The 13,217-nt window shown below is 42.0% G+C and overlaps 1 long non-coding RNA gene across 3 annotated transcripts in view; it reads right to left on the reverse strand.

Moving 5' to 3' along the window:
* LOC137327354 (uncharacterized) overlaps window positions 1-13,217 on the reverse strand; it is a 118,911-nt gene that overhangs the window by 90,290 nt on the left and 15,404 nt on the right. For 2 of the 3 annotated variants that reach the window (XR_010964432.1, XR_010964430.1), the window contains one exon: window positions 1,492-1,624. The exons of the other annotated variant lie outside the window; for it this stretch is intronic. This is a non-coding gene — a long non-coding RNA (uncharacterized lncRNA). The remainder of the gene's footprint in view (window positions 1-1,491; window positions 1,625-13,217) is intronic. 3 annotated transcript variants of the gene reach the window in all.

A 13,217-nucleotide genomic window follows, 5' to 3' on the forward strand; every position in this document is an offset into this window, starting at 1 on the left:
CTCTGCTAAAATAGCAGAGTAGGCTTTAAATGAAGTAGGCTGAATTCTTTAAGTCAAGTACAAGATTAAGATCATGGTATAGCTTTTACCTTGGTGCAGAAACATAACGGCTGTTCCTCAAAGGTTAAACGCCCACAATCAGGCAGTCACTCGACATGGAAGTTTAATCATTGAAATGAGAGTTACATGTTTTTGTTGTACATAGACTTGAATTTATGTGGATGGATTAAGCAGAGCTACCCTGATGATACTGCCCTCAGCAGGGTAGCTCCCTACTTGTAATAAGTCTGTTTTCATTAATTCCTACCCATGCACACACACTGTGTACAAGCCACATCTCATGCACTGCACACACCCACTTGGGCGAACAATTTTTAAACTTTTCATTTTATTGAAGTATGGGCCAAAACAGGTGGCAGATAGAACAGCAGATGTTTTGAGGAGTATGCCGGGTGCAGGGGGGGGATGGGAGTGCAGAGATTCAGTCACGAGTCTGCCAGCAGGTTACACTGCCACACACCTGAAACCAGCCTGTGAGGTGGATTTTGTTTGGATTGCCATTAATTTGCCAAATATAGATTAAATAAAAATATATTACAAATTGGTTATACTAGTATAGCAGTTATGGTAGTGGACGAGCAACCAAGAATTCATTAATTCAAATCCCACCAGGCCAAGTTATGACATTGAATTTAATAAAAATCTGGTAATTTGTGGTAACACCAGAAAAAAATGACAATGAAAGTTGCTGGATTGTTGTAAAAACAGAATACTGGAGAAATTGGATCCCGCTATGCCCATTTTTTGGGCTCAGAATGGGGACAAAAAGCATTAATTTCCCAGTGCTGTCTCCCGTGTCCCAAGGATGGCTGAAATACGTCCGATGTCATATTGGGCCGGGCGATAGTCCGGTGGCTGCCTAAAACTGCCATTAGGCTCCTTAAATATGCTAATGAGAAGACTTAAGCCTGTTTCATGGCCTCTCCTGGAAATTCGTTAGGACTGTGGAGAGTGCACTGGGCATGCTCCGCTCAGATTTTGGAGTTTTTTAGTGGCCTAACCAGCTATCCTTAAACTTACCTTCATGTGGAGCTGGGGGCAGTAGGAGTGCTCCTGACCTCCCCGCCCTCCATTCTCCTCCACTTCCCACCCCAGGACTTATCTGAGGGTTGCTGCTGGTGAGACAGCCGGCCCAAATTGGTCCTCTTCAAACTGACAAACTGCCTCTGGATGCCAATTGGTATCCGCAACTCGCTAGAAATATGCTGATGAAGTCCGATGGCCAATTTCGGTCGAGCCTCGGACCTCTGACTTTGCTGGGTTTTTTACCCCAGTTGTAGAATGTAGACTGGCATTCCAGGTAAAATGGAATTGTTAAATATTCTGTCAGTTGCTCCATTCTCTCTGTAGACATGTTTTAAAACACACACCACCCCTTCCAGTGACATTCCACAAAATCACAAACAAAATTGAAAAATCCTATTGTCATACCTCTTAACACTTTGATGAGATTGCATTGGCACTTGATTAAGGAATCGCTCTGTTGATCCAGTCAATTTTTCTTTTCATTCCAAATATAGTCATGTGTTCTTCCTGACTGGCTGTAATTTGAAGGTGAATCTCTCTGGGTAAATAAAGTTTGGTTGTAATCCTCAGTTTCAGAATGTGGGAATAATTCCTTTCCACTGTTGATATAAGGCTATTGGCCATTCAAAATAATGTGCAGGCCTTTTAGAGACTTTTGGCACGCCTTGAACTTTCTCAATGCATAGATAGGTTATGTTTAACTTGGACAATTAGAAGAAAAAGAAACAACCCAGAATATTGGAATGAACACTGATTTGGTTGTTGGACAAGAGTTGTTTCCAGCCACACTTATACACAAATAGAATGGCTATACTAAAATTGCTTTAAGTCAGGAGCTAAGTGGGACTTCACATGAGGTTTGCCTCGATTTGCTTGTGTTAAGAAAAGCAATAGGATTTGAAACTGTCTGTCGAGTTATATGCTAAAAATCATTGCAATATATTATATTATATGATTCCCCATAGCATTGCTCACAGTGAGTCAGAGAATACACTATTTTATTATAAGAAGGGTGTTATGAACAAAGTGGGGTGTGAAAAGTGTTACAGGAAATAAGTGAGTTAATTACAGGATATGCTTGCACATGACTTTAAACATATTGCTAGCTGATCTCCTTTGGCATTGCTCCTGCTGTCTCCATGATCACGTAAATGGTTTCAATGTGGAAGATTTAATCGTACCACCTACACCAATATGAATGGTAAGTTGAAAAAACTAAAAGCCTTTTTAAGATTACTAAGGTGAAAACAGGTACTTAAGATTGTTACGGCACTTCAAGAGTTTGTATCATGTAATTACTTTATGTGTTTGTAAAGAGGTCAGAATGGTTTATCTAGCAGAAGGATCAGATGCTTGGAAGAGAGCACTAATGGGGAAAGAAAGATGCAGTAAGAAGGGCAGGGGTCCAAGATTGAGGGGATCAGATGTTTTGGGTTGGGGAGGGGTCACATTGTAAGGCCAAAGGTGGTAAGTTCGAGCTTGAATACTACAACTGATAAATTTATTTTTAATTCATTTACCGACAAGGCCAATGTTTATTGCCCATCCCTACTTGCCCTGAAAAGGTGGGTATGGACCATCTTCTTGAACTGTTGCAGTAGCAAGTTTAATACAATGGAGTAGCTCGCTAGGCCACTTCAGAGGGAAGTTAGGAGTCAATCAGGTTGGGACTGGAGTCACATTTGGCCAGACCGGGTAAGGACAGCGAGGTTCCCTTCCTAAATGACATTAATGAGCCATTTGGATTTTTAAGACAATCCAACAGCTTAGAATCATAGAATCATTGAAAGGGTACAGCACGAAAGGAGGCCATTCAGCCCATCGAGTCCACGCCTGGTCTATGCAAGAGCAATCCAGCTAGTCTCACTCCCCTGCCCTATCCGCGTAGCCCTGCAAATTTTTGCCTTTCAAGTATTTATCCAGTTCCCTTTTGAAGGTCATGATTGAATCTGCCTCCACCACCCCCTCGGGCAGTACATTCCAGATCATAACCACTCGCTGTGTAAAAAAGTTTTTCCTCATGTCACCTTTGGTTCTTTTGCCAATCACCTTAAATCTATGTCCTCTGGTTCTTGACCCTTCCACCAATGGGAACAGTTTCTCTCTATCTACTCTGTCTAGACCCTTCATGATTTTGAATACCTCTATCAAATCTCCTTGCAACTGTCTCTGTTCCATGGAGAACAACCCCAGCTTCTTCAGTCTATCCAAGTAACTAAAGTCCCTCATCCCTGGAATCATTCTATTAAATCTCTTTTGCACCCTCTCTAGGGCCTTCACATCTTTCCTAAAGTAAGGTGATCAGAACTGGGCTCAATAATCCAGTTGTGGCCGAACCAGTGTTTATAAAGGTTCATCATGACTTCCATACTTTTGTATTCTATGCCTCTATTTATAAAGTCCAGGATCCCATATGCTTTTTTAACCGCTTTCTTTACCTGCCCTGCCACCTTCAACGATTTGTGCACATATACGCCCAGATCTCTCTGTTCCTGTATCCCTTTTACAGTTGTGCCCTCTAGTTTATATTGCCTCTCCTCATTCTTCCTACCGAAATGTATCACTTTGCATTTTTCTGCATTAAATTTCATCCGCCACGTTGCCGCCCATGCCACCAAACTGTCTATATCCTCTTGAAATCTATCACTATCCTCCTCACTGTTTACTACCCTTCCAATTTTTGTGTCATCTGCAAATTTTGAAATTGTGCCCTGTACACCCAAGTCCAAGTCATTAATATATATCAAGAAAAGCAGTGGTTCCAGCACCGACCCCTGGGGAACACCACTGGACACCTCCCTCCAGTCCGAAAAACAACCGTTCACCACTACTCTCTGTTTCCTGTCACTTAGCTAATTCTGTATCCACGTTGCTACTGCCTCCTTTATTCTGTGAACCGCAATCTTGATGATAAGCATCACATGCGGCACTTTATCAAATGCCTTTTGAAAGTCCATATACATCACATCAACTGCATTGCCCTAATCTACCCTCTCTGTTACCGCATCAAAAAACTCTATCAGGTTAGTTAAACATGATTTGCCTTTAACAAATCCGTGCTGGCTTTCCCTAATCAATCCACATTTGTCCAAGTGACTGTTAATTCTGTCCCGGATTATGGTTTCTAAAAGTTTCCCCACCACTGATGTTAAACTGACTGGCCTATAGTTGCTGGGTTTATCCTTATACCCTTTTTTGAACAAGGGTGTAACATTTGCAATTCTACAGTCCTCTGGTACCACCCCCGTATCTACGGATGTTTGGAAGATTATGGCCAGTACCTCCTCAATTTCCACCAGTACTTCCCTCAGCAACCTAGGATGCATTCCATCCGGACCAGGTGACCTATCTACTTTAAGTACAGCTGGCCTTTCAAGTACTTCTTCTTTATCAATTTTTATCCCATCCAGTATCTCAACTATATCTTCCTTTACTAAGACTCTGGCAGCATCTTCTACCTTGGTAAAGACAGATGCAAAGTATTCATTTAGTATCTCAGCTTTATGGTCACTTTTACTGATACCAGCTTTTTATTTCCAGGTATTTTCTTAAACTGAATTCAAATTCTCAAACCACCATGGTTGGATTTGAACTCACATTCTTTAGATTATTAGTCCAGGCCTCTGGATTACCAGTCTAGTAACGTAACCAAAACACTACCATACTCATTTCACTTGCGTTTCCGAGACTGTGTGCGATTCGTGCAATTATTTATAGGTTAAATTTGCGTTGGGGTCTGAATGATGTCACTGGACCTTGACATTATAATATTTATGAAGTCCCCACCTACCGATAGCAGGAGCCTCAGCCGATTGGAAAGTCAGATTTCCTTCCCTAAAGGACATTAGTGAACCAGTTGGGTTTTAAAACGACAATCTGACAGTTTCATGTTCATTTTTACTAGTACTAGCTTTTTTTTTATTTCCAGATTTTTTTCTTATATGGAGTTCAAATTCTCAAACTACCATGATGGGGTTTGAACCAGGCCTCTGGATGACTAGTCCAGTATCATAACTAGGACACTTCCGTACCTGTAGTTATGTTTGAAACTGAGGAGGGAGTGGAGGGAGAGGGAGGCGGCAGATAGCCACAATGCCAATCTGGCCGCCAGCAACGGGTTGATGAGTTGGCCTGTGCCAGCTTACCACTATTTAGGAAAGGAAACGGGCAGGCCCGGACTGGGTAGGCCATGGTCCAAGGTCAAATTGGAATTAGGTTAGCCAAAAGTCCACCGGGGGCCCCATGTGCCCCAAAAATCAGGTGGAAAATCTGAAATTGGATTAAAAATACCAAAAAAAGTGGAAAAAAAACATAATTTGTGTGAACAAACAAAATGGCAGCCTATGCCAAGGACTTAAAATGTAGGACATGTTAGGTAAATATTCTGGAGTTCTTCTTAATTGACCTTATGGGTTCAAGGACAAACTTCACAAAATGTTTCCTCAGGAAATGAAATAAGCAGAATAGACCAGATGTTAATGCAGACTGTACATGATCTTTTAATTGAATTTGATGGGCTGAATGTCTTTTTCTCATTTCATGTTTTATCTTGCTCTTATTAGCATTGGTAGGGATCACCTAGAAACTGCTTCTGTCAATCTTTGTAACTATATATAGGACTACCACAATAAAAATGCTTTAACAGTTAGCAGTTTCCTGTAGCTGATATTCTTACAAGCAAAGCAAACTTCTGAGTTTGTGTCTGCCAGTAGTTCATGTTTACATATTTTCTATGAACCTTGACTTGGCATGTAGCCTTTTGTGAGTGCCACTGTGAATGACTCCATAGAGAAAGTTCTAAAAAAGAGATACTGTATAGAGAAAGAGATATATTAAGTACAACCAAATAAAGATAGAGACCTAATAAAGGAAGAGTGAGACTTCTAGCATAATTCTGAATACCAGTCATTAAAAAAGCAACATTCCTACTTTTTATAAAAACTTTGTTACCTCGCTTGATGACTCAATTAATAAGTGCACCATATGGTGTAGTGAAGTTATTTTGTACATTATAGAACTCTTATAGCCATAGAGAGCATGAGTGAAGGATAAAGTCCGTTAATCTGGACTAGATTCAAACCAAGAGATAAAAAAAAGTGTAGTCATCCAGTCTCCTCACAGACATCTATATATTTTTAAACACTTGCAAATGGCATTTCCTGTCCACAAAACCTTGCTTCCTGTAAAACTTTAAATGTCAAAACTATTCTGAGTAATCAAAATTTCTATTGGCTAAAATAAGGTTTTAAACAAAATTCAAAATTCAAAAAAATGACATATTACACAATAATATGATCAAACATATCCACTAATTTTTTCTTTGTTTTTTTTTAATACCTTTATTAAATTTATTCCATAAAAGTCTCTGGCTCCCCCAAAAGCCTGGGTGTGCACTTGATACTTTTGATCGGTGCAGTCCTGAAGTCTAAGCATGTGCAGTGTACACAATTTCCATGGTGGCATCAGTAGTGTTTAGCTAGCCAAATGATAAAAAAATCTGCTCTCTCCGATTTGGTTGTTCGTAAGAAATATTTGAAGAAAAGCTAGAGGACGAATTTCAAAAGTTTTATTCAGGTAAAATTTATATTGAGTGATTTTTTTAAAAACAGAGACTGGGGTTGATTTTAATCTTCTGCGCCCAGCGAGAATGGTGTGTGGCAGGGGTTCAGATCAGGCTGAATCCACTTAGCGGCCTGAGGCCGCACCGTTACTGCCCAGCGACATCTTATCTTCACAGATTTTGAAGTCAGCTCCAAGTTATCGGTGCTACGATGCAACGCGATTCTTACGAAGACTCAGGGGGAGACCCGCCTGGTGTCAAAGCCGCCAGAGCAACCTGGCGGGATTCAGCAGAGTGGTCAGATGAGGCCAAGATAAGTTACATTTTTGAATCTGCGGAGTAGCAGGAAGAAATCCTTGGGCCTCTCTTGCCCCAACCCTCCTGCTCTCTCCTCACACAGGCATCTGTTTGGGATCTCCCACCCCAGCACTTGCCTTATGCCGGGGCCCGTTCCCTTAGGTCCCCGGTGGCGGCTGGCTCCCGTCTCAATTCCGCTGGTCAAGCGGGACACCAATCTCAATTGTTCAAATGTGGCCCTTAAGTTATAATCAGCCAAGCCTCGCTACCTCCATCCACTTTGGGCCTCTCACGTACTGTGTCCACCCCACCTCCCCCTTTAAAATTGGGGTCACTGTGTGTGTGGACAGTGTCTTTCATATATATACATTTTCTCCCCATCTCTCCTGAAGGCACAAACTCATGTTGGTTTGGTTTCATGGGTGCCATCCTCCATCTGGTACTTTGCTCAAGTGGTGATTCATTACATGTGAGTTGAGACAGTGAGCATCAGCAGGCTATTTGACTAGCCCAGTGTTCACACATACAATTTCTAGCAGGAGTCTGTGTCAAAAACAAAGTAGTCAACAAATTGTTTCACTACATTAAAACAGTGACCACATGAAAAGTACTTGATTGGCTGTGAAACATTTGGGACATTGAGAAAAGTGCTTTGTAAATGCAAATCCGTTCTTTCTACTACCACCCTTAATGCCACCTACCATGCTGGTATCATGTTCTGACGAAAGGTCTTCGACCTGAAACGTTAACTCTGATTCTTTCTCCACGGATGCTACCTCACTTGCTGAACTTTTCTTGCATTTTCTGTTTTTATTTCAGATTTCCAGCATCTGCAGTATTTTGCTTTTGATATGGTGGTAACAATTTTGGCAACATCTCCAGTGCTGTATTAATAAATTCCCTCTTCCTCACATAGGATAACTAGGACTTTTAGCAACAGTGCACCTGTAATAAAGTTGGCCTTTATTCTCCCCAGATGGCTCATGAGTATGTGGTGGTACTGAACCCATAAAAATCAGGAAGATTCCAGGTTCAGTCGCTGGTCTGTGCTGAGTTATCTGATATACCTTTGTGTGTGATGACTTACAGCAGGTGAAAATTCCACCTTCCTGAAATCCTTCAAATTTCCCCTCTAACTGGATTGTATTTCCACATTCAGTAACATCACACAGCCAATCAAAGCTGTGGTCAGCATTGTCTGTGCAAACAAAATGCATGGGGTAGATTAAGCAACATTATTTGTGCAATGGAAAACTGCAATAGAATGTTTTCCTTTGTGTGTTAGACAACACAGCTGATAGATATGTCACATTGATAACTCAGTCTGATTTAGAATCCATATTTGGATCCTCCCAGCTGTATGATAGTTTCCAAAATCATCCCCCTCACTGACACACTGGCCTGGTTCTCCTCCCTCTCCATTGTTAAGATGACCTCCAGGGAAAAAAAATCAGGATCATCATTTCCTCTGCATATGTTAGATGGGTGGTAACCCTCATTCTGGCAGTAGAGGGTGAGGATGGCAGATGAGGAAGGAACACTACAGAGGAAAAAGCATTTCATAGAAAATAAATTCGGGGTTATTGTGCAAGAAGTTTTAAAATTAAAACTGCGTGCTTAGAAGCATACGGACTAGCTCCCATAGAGCACATCTGTCACAGACATAATCAACACCATATCTCCATGTTTATTGTCAAAAGAACACAGAAGGATGTAAGACAGAGGTTCAAACAAAATTATTACCACAAACCACCAAAAGCAGAGGACTTCAGGGTGGGGGTGGGGAGGTGGGGGGGAGGTATACCACAAATGCAAAGTCCTTGACGTGCAGAGGAAGTAGTGGTCCTGCTTTTTCTCCCTGGAGGTCATCCTAACAAAGGAGGGGGAGTAAAGCCCTGTCACTGAAGAGGATGAATCTGGAAAGATTCAAATATGGATTCTAAATCAGACTGAGTTACCATTGTGATGGGAGTGATAGCTGTATATGTCTGTTTTGATGTCTGACATACATAAGAAAAAATTCTATTCCATTTTTACAGGCCCCTTTATTTTTATGATGGCGATGAGAGATATTCACATTATATGGATTCCAGGCATGACCAAACTGATTTTAAGGTGGTATGCCTGATCTGTGAAACACTTTTGGTGTTTCTATTAAAAACTTTTGAAAAAACAAAAATTAAATTAAACTTGCAACACAATGTTGCCAGAAAGTCACAGGTTGTGTACAAGTACAAACATGGCAAAATGTCTTCCAAGAACATTTTATGTGATAACAATGACAAATTCTTCCCCCTTTTCCTTAAAATGCCCACTCTTACTCGGGTAGGTTAATTGCATCATGTGATTTATATCAATCAATGTTAATTGTACTCAGGTGGTCTGTGTCAATTGGGGACTCACTTGTATCCTTTTCATATGAGAGCTGAGCTTGGGTGTGGTGTGTGTTTTTTTTTATTCGTTCACGGGATGTGGGCGCCGTTGGCAAGGCCAGCATTTTATTGCCCATCCCTAATTGCCCTCGAGAAGGTGGTGGTGAGCCACCTTCTTGAACCGCTGCAGTCCGTGTGGTGACGGTTCTCCCACAGTGCTGTTAGGAAGGGAGTTCCAGGATTTTGACCCAGCGACAATGAAGGAACGGCGATATATTTCCAAGTCGGGATGGTGTGTGACTTGGAGGGGAACGTGCAGGTGGTGCTGTTCCCATGCGCCTGCTGCTCTTGTCCTTCTAGGTGGTAGAGGTCGCGGGTTTGGGAGGTGCTGTCGAAGAAGCCTTGGCGAGTTGCTGCAGTGTGTGTGTGTGTGTGTGTGTAAGTAAGAGGGATTTCTGTGAATAAAGGTGTGGAAGTAACTGAAGGCCAGGCGCTAGTATTTGATTCTTCACCACTTGGCTATCCAGTTTATAATAGGGTATAGCTCCATAAGTGCTGGTAAACCTCTGATACTTCATTGAAGCAGCCATTCTTCATGTGAGTGTCAATAGACTATTTCACCATGAGGTGGTATCCTGCCCTCACCCGACACATGCACTCGACCAAGGGTGACCCAATTGTGATCAGGAGCAGACTCCCTGGCTGATGTTTCTCTTTCCCAGTCCAGAGCATTGAGGCCAATTGTCGAGCCCTTACCACAATTCTAATTCAGTTCAGCTAACTCAACAGAAGACCAGGAGTCGAATCTGGAATCTTCCTGATATGTATTACTACGTACCATGGCAGACAGTGCATTAGCTATTGAGCCAATAGACAAGTTCAAAACTACCCCTTTAACAATTCTTTCATGAGTTCATTGACCCTCTGCTGAACAAATGGAAATTCTATACAGATAGCACAAAAATGCAATGATAGTGCTTTGTATGGGTGGAGAACTGTAAGTAAGTCACTGAAAAATTGAAGTTAATAGGAGTGGTGATTAATTTCTCTTTTTTTCCCATGAATGATCCATTTCCTAAAATCTTAAATGGCTTGAGAATTGAAAACTATTAGTTATTCACTGAAGTACAGTAAGTCACATGGAAAGCAGTATCCTCTAAGTGGAGGCTGCAGTAATCCCTGACTTGATGACGTCAGTCTGTTAGAATTTCCTGTTCCAATAAAACCATAGGAAAATCCACTCATTCACAAAAAGCAAAAAGAATACTGGAAACTGGATAGGGATTGTAAAGGCTGCTTAGGTATTTTCTACTGGCAAAATTCTGAACCTGGACTGTAAAACATTATGGGGCCATAAGGGAGCAAGTCTGGATAATTGGAATTCCATGAGTTTCTCTTTTTAACTATGTGGGCTTCATACAACATTTTAAAATCATATATATACAAAACATCTGTTCTCCAGTTGACCATATTTTACATTAAATTGATTTGCAGAATTGACTTGTTTGCTAGCTTTTGGTAGTTATGTAAAACCTCTTTTAAGCAGCAAACTCTGACTAATGCTAAGAAGTTAAATTTGCATTGCGTACACTCCAAACTTAGCTGCATAGCAGCTGATAAAACTATACTGTATCACTATTTAATCTAGGATTGTTTTCTAATCATTATCCCCATCTAACCTAAAGGCACTGATTCATGTTGCAGTAGTTCCGTGGATAGCGGCCACTTTCCAGCTCCTCGCCCATGTGGTTGTTTTCAGATGTGTTAAGACTGTATGAGTCAGCAGGCTATTTAATCATGGGGAGCATCACAGTTTATCCTCATCCTGGCTTCACCCAATGTCCACACATGGACATTTTCTAGCAGAAATAACTGGGTAGCAATCAAGAGTGGGAACCATGACTGATTTTTCTACTACCTATCCCAGTGGCAATGAAGCAATTGTAGTTGCCCCTTCCTCCAATCTGGCTGAGATTAGCTAATGCAATGCTGACTTTTTTTTAAATTCGTTCACGGGATGTGGGCGTCGCTGGCAAGGCCGGCATTTATTGCCCATCCCTAATTGCCCTCGAGAAGGTGGTGGTGAGCCGCCTTCTTGAACCGCTGCAGTCCATGTGGTGACGGTTCTCCCACAGTGCTGTTAGGAAGGGAGTTCCAGGATTTTGACCCAGCGACAATGAAGGAACGGCGATATATTTCCAAGTCGGGATGGTGTGTGACTTGGAGGGGAACGTGCAGGTGGTGTTGTTCCCATGCGCCTGCTGCCCTTGTCCTTCGAGGTGGTAGAGGTCGCGGGTTTGGGAGGTGCTGTCGAAGAAGCCTTGGCGAGTTGCTGCAGTGCATCCTGTGGATGGTGCACACTGCAGCCACAGTGCGCCGGTGGTGAATGGGGTGTCAATCAAGCGGGCTGCTTTATCTTGGATGGTGTCGAGCTTCTTGAGTGTTGTTGGAGCTGCACTCATCCAGGCAAGTGGAGAGTATTCCATCACACTCCTGACTTGTGCCTTGTAGATGGTGGAAAGGCTTTGGGAAGTCAGGAGGTGAGTCACTCGCCGCAGAATACCCAGCCTCTGACCTGCTCTCGTAGCCACGGTATTTATATGGCTGGTCCAGTTAAGTTTCTGGTCAATGGTGACCCCCAGGATGTTGATGGTGGGGGATTCGGCGATGGTAATGCTGTTGAATGTCAAGGGAAGGTGGTTAGACTCTCTCTTGTTGGAGATGGTCATTGCCTGGCACTTATCTGGCGCGAATGTTACTTGCCACTTATGAGCCCAAGCCTGGATGTTGTCCAGGTCTTGCTGCATAGATCAAAAGTCAAGCATCAACTGATCTGTTTTGTTATATGAGAAACAGATTTACAAAAGCAAACTGAGAATGCATTAGCAACTTGTCAGATGTCCCTTATAATACAGAGTACAAAAGCAAGGAAGTTATGCTAAACCTTTAGAAAATCACTGGTTAGGCCTCAGCTGCAGTATTGTGTCCAATTCTGTGCACCACACTTAAGGAAGGATTTCAAGGCCTTGGAGAGAGTGAAGAGGAGATTTACTGGCATGGTACCAGGGATGAGGGACTTCAGTTATGTGGAGAGACTGGAGAAGCTGGGATTGTTCTCCTTAGAGCAGAGAAGGTTAAGGGGAGATTTAATAGAGGTGTTCAAAATTCTGAGGGTTTTTGATAGAGTAAATAGGGAGAAACTGTTTCCACTGGCAGGGGGGTTGGTAACCAGAGGACACAGACTTAAGGTAATTGACAAAAGAATCAGAGGGGAGATGAGGAGAATTTTTTTTACACTGTGAGTTGTTTTGATCTGAAATGCGCTGCCTGAAAGTGTGGTGGAAGCAGATTCAATGATAACTTTCAAAAAAGGAGTTGGATAAATGAAGGGGGAAAAACATGCAGGGATATGGGGAAAGAGCAGGGGAATGGGACTAATTGGAAAGCTCTTTCAAAGAGCCTGCACAGGCACGATGGGCTGAATGACCTCCTTCTGTGCTGTAAAATATTCAAATATTGGCAGACCCTAAAATTCCAGTAATGTGATATTCTGGTTTGTACAGAAATTGTTCCATTATCTACACCTTTGGTGTACTTACTATCTGGGGCTGTGTGCCCCGAGCATTTTTGATCTCTTGATTGGACCAAAGAGTTCTCTGAAAATCTTTTATAACTATAGCAATCTCTGAATGCCTAAAGTTTGATTTCATAAATTTACGAACCAAGTTTTAAAAAGATTATCCTCCCTTCCACTTTTCTCCATTAGGATTGTTCAGGAACACTCACTTCTCGACTACTCCCCTCATTGGGATTGGGTTTTAGTATAGTGTGGAACGATTCCTGCCACATTTTCCTTCTTGCTTGAAAAGGAGTGCTCGGCTTCTGTAACTACTTCATCTAAT

Source organism: Heptranchias perlo, chromosome 11 (assembly GCF_035084215.1).
Source record: "Heptranchias perlo isolate sHepPer1 chromosome 11, sHepPer1.hap1, whole genome shotgun sequence".
Taxonomy (NCBI): Eukaryota; Metazoa; Chordata; class Chondrichthyes; order Hexanchiformes; family Hexanchidae; genus Heptranchias; species Heptranchias perlo.